The 10,000-nt window shown below is 45.0% G+C and overlaps 1 protein-coding gene across 1 annotated transcript in view; it reads right to left on the bottom strand.

The window, feature by feature from the left end:
• Positions 1–10,000, bottom strand: part of LOC306820588 (adenylate cyclase type 9-like) — a 30,473-nt gene that overhangs the window by 11,343 nt on the left and 9,130 nt on the right. The window lies entirely within an intron of this gene.

Below are 10,000 nucleotides of genomic sequence, written 5' to 3'. Positions count from 1 at the left end.
CATGTAAAAGTCCAGTTTTAAAAAGTCTAGTTTTGTCTGTAACTCTGTAACCCCCTAGTGTTTAAAATGAGTACTGCAGTCTAAACTCTAATCATCACAGAGAGCTGCCTGGCTCCGCCCCCTCCTCTCACACAGGTCTGCATGTGGTGGACACTGTAGCTTCAGTGTTTAGCCAGCTCTGCATGTGGTGGACACTGTAGCTTCAGCGTTTAGCCAGCTCTGCATGTGGTGGACACTGTAGCTTCAGTGTTTAGCCAGCTCTGCATGTAGAGACACTGTAGCTTCAGTGTTTAGCCAGCTCTGCATGTGGTGGACACTGTAGCTTCAGTGTTTAGCCAGCTCTGCATGTGGTGGACACTGTAGCTTCAGTGTTTAGCCAGCTCTGCATGTGGTGGACACTGTAGCTTCAGTGTTTAGCCAGCTCTGCATGTAGAGACACTGTAGCTTCAGTGTTTAGCCAGCTCTGCATGTGGTGGACACTGTAGCTTCAGTGTTTAGCCAGCTCTGCATGTGGTGGACACTGTAGCTTCAGTGTTTAGCCAGCTCTGCATGTGGTGGACACTGTAGCTTCAGTGTTTAGCCAGCTCTGCATGTGGTGGACACTGTAGCTTCAGTGTTTAGCCAGCTCTGCATGTAGAGACACTGTAGCTTCAGTGTTTAGCCAGCTCTGCATGTGGTGGACACTGTAGCTTCAGTGTTTAGCCAGCTCTGCATGTAGAGACACTGTAGCTTCAGTGTTTAGCCAGCTCTGCATGTAGAGACACTGTAGCTTCAGTGTTTAGCCAGCTCTGCATGTGGTGGACACTGTAGCTTCAGTGTTTAGCCAGCTCTGCATGTGGTGGACACTGTAGCTTCAGTGTTTAGCCAGCTCTGCATGGGTCTGTAAAGCTTTCTGCGTTCTAACCTCTCTCCATGTTTCATCTCCAACATTGATCCTAGTTTGAGCAGCTTTCTGCTGCTGGAGCTTATTAGAAACATGCAGAGGCTTTTTAGCTCGGGTACAATCACTTCTATCTGAAGCAGTTCCACTGCCCGCTTCCATCGCTGCAACACCTGTTCACCTGATAACTGCTCTCATATCTGGCAAACCCAGGGGCGTCCAAAACGGCCTTCAAAGCCCCGCCTACCTTCTCTGGTCCAATCAGATCCAGAGCATTCAGGAGCAGAATCTAAAGTTAGAAGGAGGACATACTGGCTGCTGCATTGTTGTCAGAGAAGCTTCAACACAGCAGGTTTCCTTCATGATCACACAGGAAGAGAGCAGCTCTCTGATTGGCTGACTGATCACAGAGGAGGAGAGCAGCTCTCTGATTGGCTGGATGTTCCGTAGCGTTTCCTTGCTGCTTCAGCATTGTGACATTAATTGTGGTCAAGTCAGGGAAAGAGTTCAAGTTAATAAAGGCAGATTGGCAAACAGCGAAAGATGGCGAGGGGGAGGAAGCAGAGACGCAGAGCGCTTTGAAGGTCACTGAGTTGAGCATGCTTCACATAACCCAGATTCCTCCTCGACTTCCTGTATCAGCAGCCTGCTCCAAACTCCTCAGCAGGCCTTAGGACAGGACCACTTCAAGGACATTATAGACGTCCACGTCCAACCGTCAAGTACACAGAAGCTGGTGTGTGTGTGTGTGTGTGTGTGTGTGTGTGTGTGTGTGTGTGTGTGTGTGTGTGTGTGTGTCTGGCAGATACTTTAAGAATAACTGTAGAGTGCCACATGCACTGTATCATCAGTGTTTATTGGAGCTCTAAGGCATAACAAAGCTGATCCTTTACTGCAGCCAGACTCAATGAAACACTGTGTGTGTGTGTGTGTGTGTGTGTGTGTGTGTGTGTGTGTGTGTGTGTGTGTGTGTGTGTGTGTGTGTGTGTGTGTGTGTGTGTTCTCCAGGCTCTGTAAATGCAGCACTCAGGAAAAGAAAGTGACACCAGCACTCTAAAGTCTCGATGCAGCTCGATGGTTTTTATTGATTTATTCAGCTGGCTGCAGCACAGAGGGTTCATCTGAGGACACACACACACACACACACACACCTCGAGGTCGTCACACTGACCGATCTCATCTCAGCTGTCATTGGATGAGACGCAGATTAAACCTGGACTTGGGGGTCCCCACATCCTGGCCCCTTATTTTGGGCTCCTAAGCTGAAAAGTCAGGGAACCAGGTCAGTGGACTTCCTGCATGGAACACACTGTGAGAGTGATGTTCTGGTTCTGTGAAGGTCTGCAGAGTGACCACACAAATCAAACCCACCAGAGGTCACGACCCCTCACACAGCAGACACCCTGTCCAGGACACACGCCTCGTCGGAGAGGAACTGTGAGCGCACACACACACACACACAGTTATCCTTTCCTGCTGGTGTGACTCATCATGGTGAGCTCTGCAGCCTCTCCATGTCTTTCAAATATGCACACACAGTTTGTGTCACATGACCTGATGCAGTGGCAGAAAACAGACGAATGAATGGAGAGGAAGTGAAGCCGAGTCGTTACATTCCACATGTACACCTGAAGCACACACACACACACACACACACACACACACACACACACACACAGGGGTCTCTGGGTGGAGTTCACAGCCAGGATGAGATGGAGCAGAGCACGGACTCGCTGTCAGCAGTAAAGCCAGCGGAGAACCAAACCGTCGAGATCTTTAAGAACAAGATCATACAAGCTGCTGAAATGAGTTTCCTTTTGAGGGAGGGGGAGGAGCTTAGACACACACACACACACAAACAAGGTAACACACACTCCAAACACTCCATACTTGAGAAGGTAAAGTCCTGGAACTTGCTCCCATGTGAAGTTAGACACACAGTTATCTCCTGAAGGCCTCCGGCTCAGGCTGAGGAGACAAACATCTTTCTCTCTGACATCGTAACCAGGAGCATTCAGCTGCAGCCAATAGGAGCGGAGTGACGTTTCTCTACTGTTACTGCTGCACGGAGCATCGATAGTCTGCACGCCACCACCTCAACAACCCTCTGCTTCATGTTTCTGTTCAGTATGTTCTTCTTCGTTGATATAAAGGCAGAGACTGTCCGAACAGATATTATACAGAGTGCAGATGGGAAAGACTCGGGTCCTTCTCTGGGTGTCCTCATGAAGGTTACAGATGACATTGCAGATGATCCCCCTGCAGACTTTACAACTCTGCACTCTGCACTTCCTGAAGGACAACCTTTGACCCAACGGCAGCTTCTGTCTACATGACCAAAACAGTTCCCAAGGTCACAGGATCCCCTCTGGTCCCACACTTCACCTTCAAACTGTTCACTTTGTACTCACATACCTCTCTAACCCCCCTTTGAGTCTGAAGCTGTCAAATCTCACATCATCACATTCTTATCAGCCAGTGCAGAGATAATTAGACTCTGGATGGAGTCACATCCCTGAAAGTTAGTTTTTAAAAGACGAGTGAAGTGTTACTGCAGCATCTTCAACGGAGCAGTCTGTGGCCCCTAGTGTTTAAAATGAGTACTGCAGTCTAAACTCTAATCAGCACAGAGAGCTGTCTCCCCCCCTCCTCTCACACAGCTCAGCATGTGGTGGACACTGTAGCTTCAGTGTTTAGCCAGCTCTGCATGTAGAGACACTGTAGCTTCAGTGTTTAGCCAGCTCTGCATGTGGTGGACACTGTAGCTTCAGTGTTTAGCCAGCTCTGCATGTAGAGACACTGTAGCTTCAGTGTTTAGCCAGCTCTGCATGTGGTGCACACTGTAGCTTCAGTGTTTAGCCAGCTCTGCATGTAGAGACACTGTAGCTTCAGTGTTTAGCCAGCTCTGCATGTGGTGGACACTGTAGCTTCAGTGTTTAGCCAGCTCTGCATGTGGTGGACACTGTAGCTTCAGTGTTTAGCCAGCTCTGCATGTGGTGGACACTGTAGCTTCAGTGTTTAGCCAGCTCTGCATGTGGTGGACACTGTAGCTTCAGTGTTTAGCCAGCTCTGCATGGGTCTGTAAAGCTTTCTGCGTTCTAACCTCTCTCCATGTTTCATCTCCAACATTGATCCTAGTTTGAGCAGCTTTCTGCTGCTGGAGCTTATTAGAAACATGCAGAGGCTTTTTAGCTCGGGTACAATCACTTCTATCTGAAGCAGTTCCACTGCCCGCTTCCATCGCTGCAACACCTGTTCACCTGATAACTGCTCTCATATCTGGCAAACCCAGGGGCGTCCAAAACGGCCTTCAAAGCCCCGCCTACCTTCTCTGGTCCAATCAGATCCAGAGCATTCAGGAGCAGAATGGACAAAAACACCCTCCCTCTGTTTCTCTCAAACACACAAAACACCTTTAAAGATCCATTTTCACTCAGCCAGGGTTCATTTGAGGCTTGCTCGTCATCTTACTTCCACTCAGACTTTCTCATCATTTGTTCTCCCTGTCTTCTTCGACCCGCCTCTTTCTTCCTTCCCTACACTGCGAGCTTCTCTCTGGTCAGTGGCGGGTCTTGACAGCAGCAGATACCTCCATATTTGGACACGCTGATGAAACTAAGGGATGCGGCTCTCCGAGGATCCTCCTTGAAACACCCTCCCCTCCATCCATCAGGACCTCCTCCTCCCCCCCTCGTCAGTGCAGGGACTCCTCTCTTCCCACACTCTGTTTCTTTGTCTCCTCCGACTCCTTCAACGTTTTATAAACTCTCTGCTGCTTCAGTGTTCAGTGGGCATGCACTTCTCAATGTTCACTGAGGGTGTCATGAACTGCTTCTGATCTGGATCTGAGTATGGTAAATGGACTGGAGCTTGTTTTCTGACTTCTTGGGATGACACCTACTCTCGCACACACTGATGGCAGAGGTTGCTATTTCAAGTATCTTATCTCATTCATACATATTCGGAAAGAAACGCTGGCTACGTTTACACACAATTTCTTCAATCTGATAGAAATCATTCCGATTTAACTGTTTCCATGGAAGATCAAATGATCAGATTACGACTTGTTTGTTCATTAAATTAGAGTAAAACCTGGTGTCATGTGCAGACTGGACCACTGTCCAGTCTGTTCTGACTGACAGGTTGACTCACCCTGTGATTCTGATCAGCCTTTTATTCCCGTTTTCTGTGTCCATGTACAAACTAAACCGACCGCCAACTTAGCCCTGACTGATGGACGCAAACTGGACTATCAACTTATTCAGCAAAAGGAATGAATACAGGGCGTCCTCTGATTGGTCAAAGGTGTGCAAGGTGAGTGCTAATGCACAGTGTTCTCTGATGTTGGGTCTTATGTTTATCATTGCGATGAATATGTTGGTAAACATCGCTGTCAGTGTCAGACGGACAACTTTTACCTGACGCACTTTCTCAATGACTTCAGCTTTTATTTCACCTGCGTAACAAAACGTCATCTACTCTGAACGCTTCTCCACTGTGAGGCCCGAACAGTCTGTGTGTGTGTGTGTGTGTGTGTGTGTGTGTGTGTTTATGTTTGTGTCATGTAGTCCAGTAGCTTGACAGGAACAGTGACGCACCACCGACTGTCACTGCGTCACTCTGATAAACACACACACAGAGACACACACACACACACACACACACAGACAGACACACACGCACACACACACACACACACACAGACAGACACACACAAACACACACACACATAGACAGACACACACAAACACACACACACACACAGACACACACACACACAGACACACACACACACACACACACAGACACACACACACACACACACACACACACACACACACACAGACACACACAGACACACACAGACACACACAGACACACACAGACACACACAGACACACACACACACACACACACACACACACACACACACAGACACACACACACACACACACAGACACACACACACACACACACACACACACACACACACACAGCTTTTAAAAGCATTCAGGTGCTTCGCTCCACAGCGGGTCTGAGTTCCGTTCCGAGGATGGTCCTTGAGTTAAACATGACGAACCTTGGATCAGCTGTAGCAGGGACACTGATGACGAGCAACACATCACCTGCTTTCATACGCACACTGCGCTTTTAACACAAAGCATGCTGGGTAAGATCTTTACCTCAGGAGAGGGGCCAAGCTGTTCACAATGGCTTCATGTGTGTTGGGGGCTGACTGTTCTGAGATCCTTTTTTGAATAAACTTCAGAGTCCACAAAATGTGGAGTGCTCTGCCTGACAGCGTGCACCCTGTCTTACTGGGTCAGGTTCTGGATCGTGCAGCCATTAGCGCCTGCACAAAAATCAAAGAAGACCTACAAGATCACAGAAGAACTACAAGATCACAGAAGAACTACAAGATCACAGAGAACTACAAGATCACAGAAGAACTACAAGATCACAGAAGAACTACAAGATCACAGAGAACTACAAGATCACAGAAGAACTACAAGATCACAGAGAACTACAAGATCACAGGAGAACTACAAGATCACAGAAGAACTACAAGATCAAAGAGGAACTACAAGATCACAGGAAGAACTACAAGATCACAAGAGAACTACAAGATCACAGAAGAACTACACGATCACAGAAGAACTAAAAGATCACAGGAAGAACTACAAGATCAGAGAAGAACTACAAGATCACAGAGAACTACAAGATCACAGGAAGAACTACAAAATCATAGGAGAACTACAAGATCACAAGAGAACTACAAGATCACAAGAGAACTACAAGATCACAGAAGAACTACAAGATCACAGGAAGAACTACAAAATCACAGGAGAACTACAAGATCACAGAGAACTACAAGATCACAGGAAGAACTACAAGATCACAGGAAGAACTACAAGATCACAGGAGAACTACAAGATCACAGGAAGAACTACAAGATCACAGGAAGAAGTACACGATCACAGGAAGAACTACACAATCACAGGAAGAACTACAAGATCACAGAAGAACTACAAGATCACAGAGAACTACAAGATCACAGGAAGACCTACAAGATCACAGGAAGAACTACAAGATCAGAGGAAGAACTACAAGATCACAGCAAGAACTACAAGATCACAGAAGAACTACAAGATCACAGTGAACTACAAGATCACAAGAGAACTACAAGATCACAGAAGAACTACAAGATCACAGGAGAACTACAAGATCACAGAGAACTACAAGATCACAGGAAGAACTACAAAATCACAGAGAACTACAAGATCACAAGAGAACTACAAGATCACAGAAGAACTACAAGATCACAGGAAGAACTACAAAATCACAGGAGAACTACAAGATCAGAGAGAACTACAAGATCACAGGAAGAACTACAAGATCACAGGAAGAACTACAAGATCACAGGAGAACTACAAGATCACAGGAAGAACTACAAGATCACAGGAAGAACTAGACGATCACAGGAAGAACTACAAAATCACAGAGAACTACAAGATCACAGGAGAACTACAAGATCACAGAGAACTACAAGATCAGAGGAATAACTACAAGATCACAGGAAGAACTAAAGATCACAGAAGAACTACAAGATCACAGTGAACTACAAGATCACAGGAGAACTACAAGATCACAGAAGAACTACAAGATCACAGGAGAACTACAAGATCACAGGAAGAACTACAAAATCACAGGAGAACTACAAGATCACAAGAGAACTACAAGATCACAGAAGAACTACAAGATCACAGGAGAACTACAAGATCACAGAAGAACTACAAGATCACAGAGAACTACAAGATCACAGGAAGAACTACAAGATCACAGGAAGAACTACAAGATCACAGGAGAACGACAAGATCACAGAGAACTACAAGATCACAGGAAGAACTACAAGATCACAGGAAGAACTACAAGATCACAGGAAAACTACAAGATCACAGGAAGAACTACAAGATCACAGGAAGAACTACACGATCACAGGAAGAACTACAAAATCACAGAGAACTACAAGATCACAGAAGAACTACAAGATCACAGAGAACTACAAGATCACAGGAAGACCTACAAGATCACAGGAAGAACTACAAGATCAGAGGAAGAACTACAAGATCACAGGAAGAACTACAAGATCACAGAAGAACTACAAGATCACAGTGAACTACAAGATCACAGGAGAACTACAAGATCACAGGAGAACTACAAGATCACAGGAGAACTACAAGATCACAGAAGAACTACAAGATCACAGAGAACTACAAGATCACAGGAAGAACTACAAAATCACAGGAGAACTACAAGATCACAAGAGAACTACAAGATCACAGAAGAACTACAAGATCACAGGAAGAACTACAAAATCACAGGAGAACTACAAGATCAGAGAGAACTACAAGATCACAGAAGGACTACAAGATCACAGGAAGAACTACAAGATCACAGGAGACCTACAAGATCACAGGAAGAACTAGACGATCACAGGAAGAACTAGACGATCACAGGAAGAACTAGACGATCACAGGAAGAACTACAAAATCACAGAAGAACTACAAGATCACAGAGAACTAAAAGATCACAGGAAGAACTACAAGATCACAGGAAGAACTACAAGATCACAGGAAGAACTACAAGATCACAGGAAGAACTAAAGATCACAGACGAACTACAAGATCACAGGAGAACTACAAGATCACAGAAGAACTACAAGATCACAGGAGAACTACAAGATCACAGAAGAACTACAAGATCACAGAGAACTACAAGATCACAGAAGAACTACAAGATCACAGTAAGAACTACAAAATCACAGGAGAACTACAAGATCACAGAGAACTACAAGATCACAGGAAGAACTACAAGATCACAGAGAACTACAATATCACAGAAGAACTACAAGATCACAGAGAACTACAAGATCACAGGAAGAACTACAAGATTACAGGAAGAACTACAAAATCACAGAGAACTACAAGATCACAGAAGAACTACAAGATCACAGAGAACTACAAGATCACAGGAAGAACTACAAGATCACAGGAAGAACTACAAGATCACAGGAAGAACTACAAGATCACAGGAAGAACTACAAAATCACAGAGAACTACAAGATCACAGGAAGAACTACAAGATCACAGGAAGAACTACAAGATCACAGAAAGAACTCCAAGATCACAGAAAGAACTACAAAATCACAGAGAACCAGAAGATCACAGAGAACTACAAGATCACAGGAAGAATTACAAGATCACAGGAGGAACTACAAAATCACAGAGAACTACAAGATCACAGGAAGAACTACAAGATCACAGGAAGAACTACAAGATCACAGGAGAACTACAAGATCACAGGAAGAACTACAAAATCACAGAGAACTACAAGATCACAGGAAGAACTACAAGATCACAGGAAGAACTACAAAATCACAGAGAACTACAAGATCACAGAGAACTACAAGATCACAGGAAGAATTACAAGATCACAGAAGAACTACAAGATCACAGGAGAACTACAAGATCACAGGAAGAACTACAAGATCACAGAAAACTACAAGATCACAAAGAACTACAAGATCACAGAGAACTACAAGATCACAGGAAGAACTACAAAATCACAGAGAACTACAAGATCACAAAGAACTACAAGATCACAGAGAACTACAAGATCACAGGAAGAACTACAAAATCACAGAGAACTACAAGATCACAGAGAACTACAAGATCACAGGAAGAATTACAAGATCACAGAAGAACTACAAGATCACAGGAGAACTACAAGATCACAGGAAGAACTACAAGATCACAGAGAACTACAAGATCACAGGAGAACTACAACATCACAAAGAACTACAAGATCACAAGAGAACTACAAGATCACAAAGAACTACAAGATCACAAAGAACTACAAGAATCTCTGCATTTGATACGTTGCTGTATAAAAATAATACCATGGAGCAGATTGCCCTTATAAGGAGTTTTTATCATATGACATCATGTTCGCTGTTCACACACACACACACAACCCCCCCCCCCCCCAGCCTAACTGTGGGAAATCCTCTGGAAGGGTCGTGACATGAAAACATGCTGGCTCTGATGTCTCCCAGGCCAC

Source organism: Symphodus melops (genome assembly GCF_947650265.1).
Source record: "Symphodus melops genome assembly, chromosome: 2".
Taxonomy (NCBI): Eukaryota; Metazoa; Chordata; class Actinopteri; order Labriformes; family Labridae; genus Symphodus; species Symphodus melops.
The sequence above is the reverse complement of the archived record's forward strand: the minus strand, read 5'-3'. Positions and strand labels throughout refer to the sequence as shown.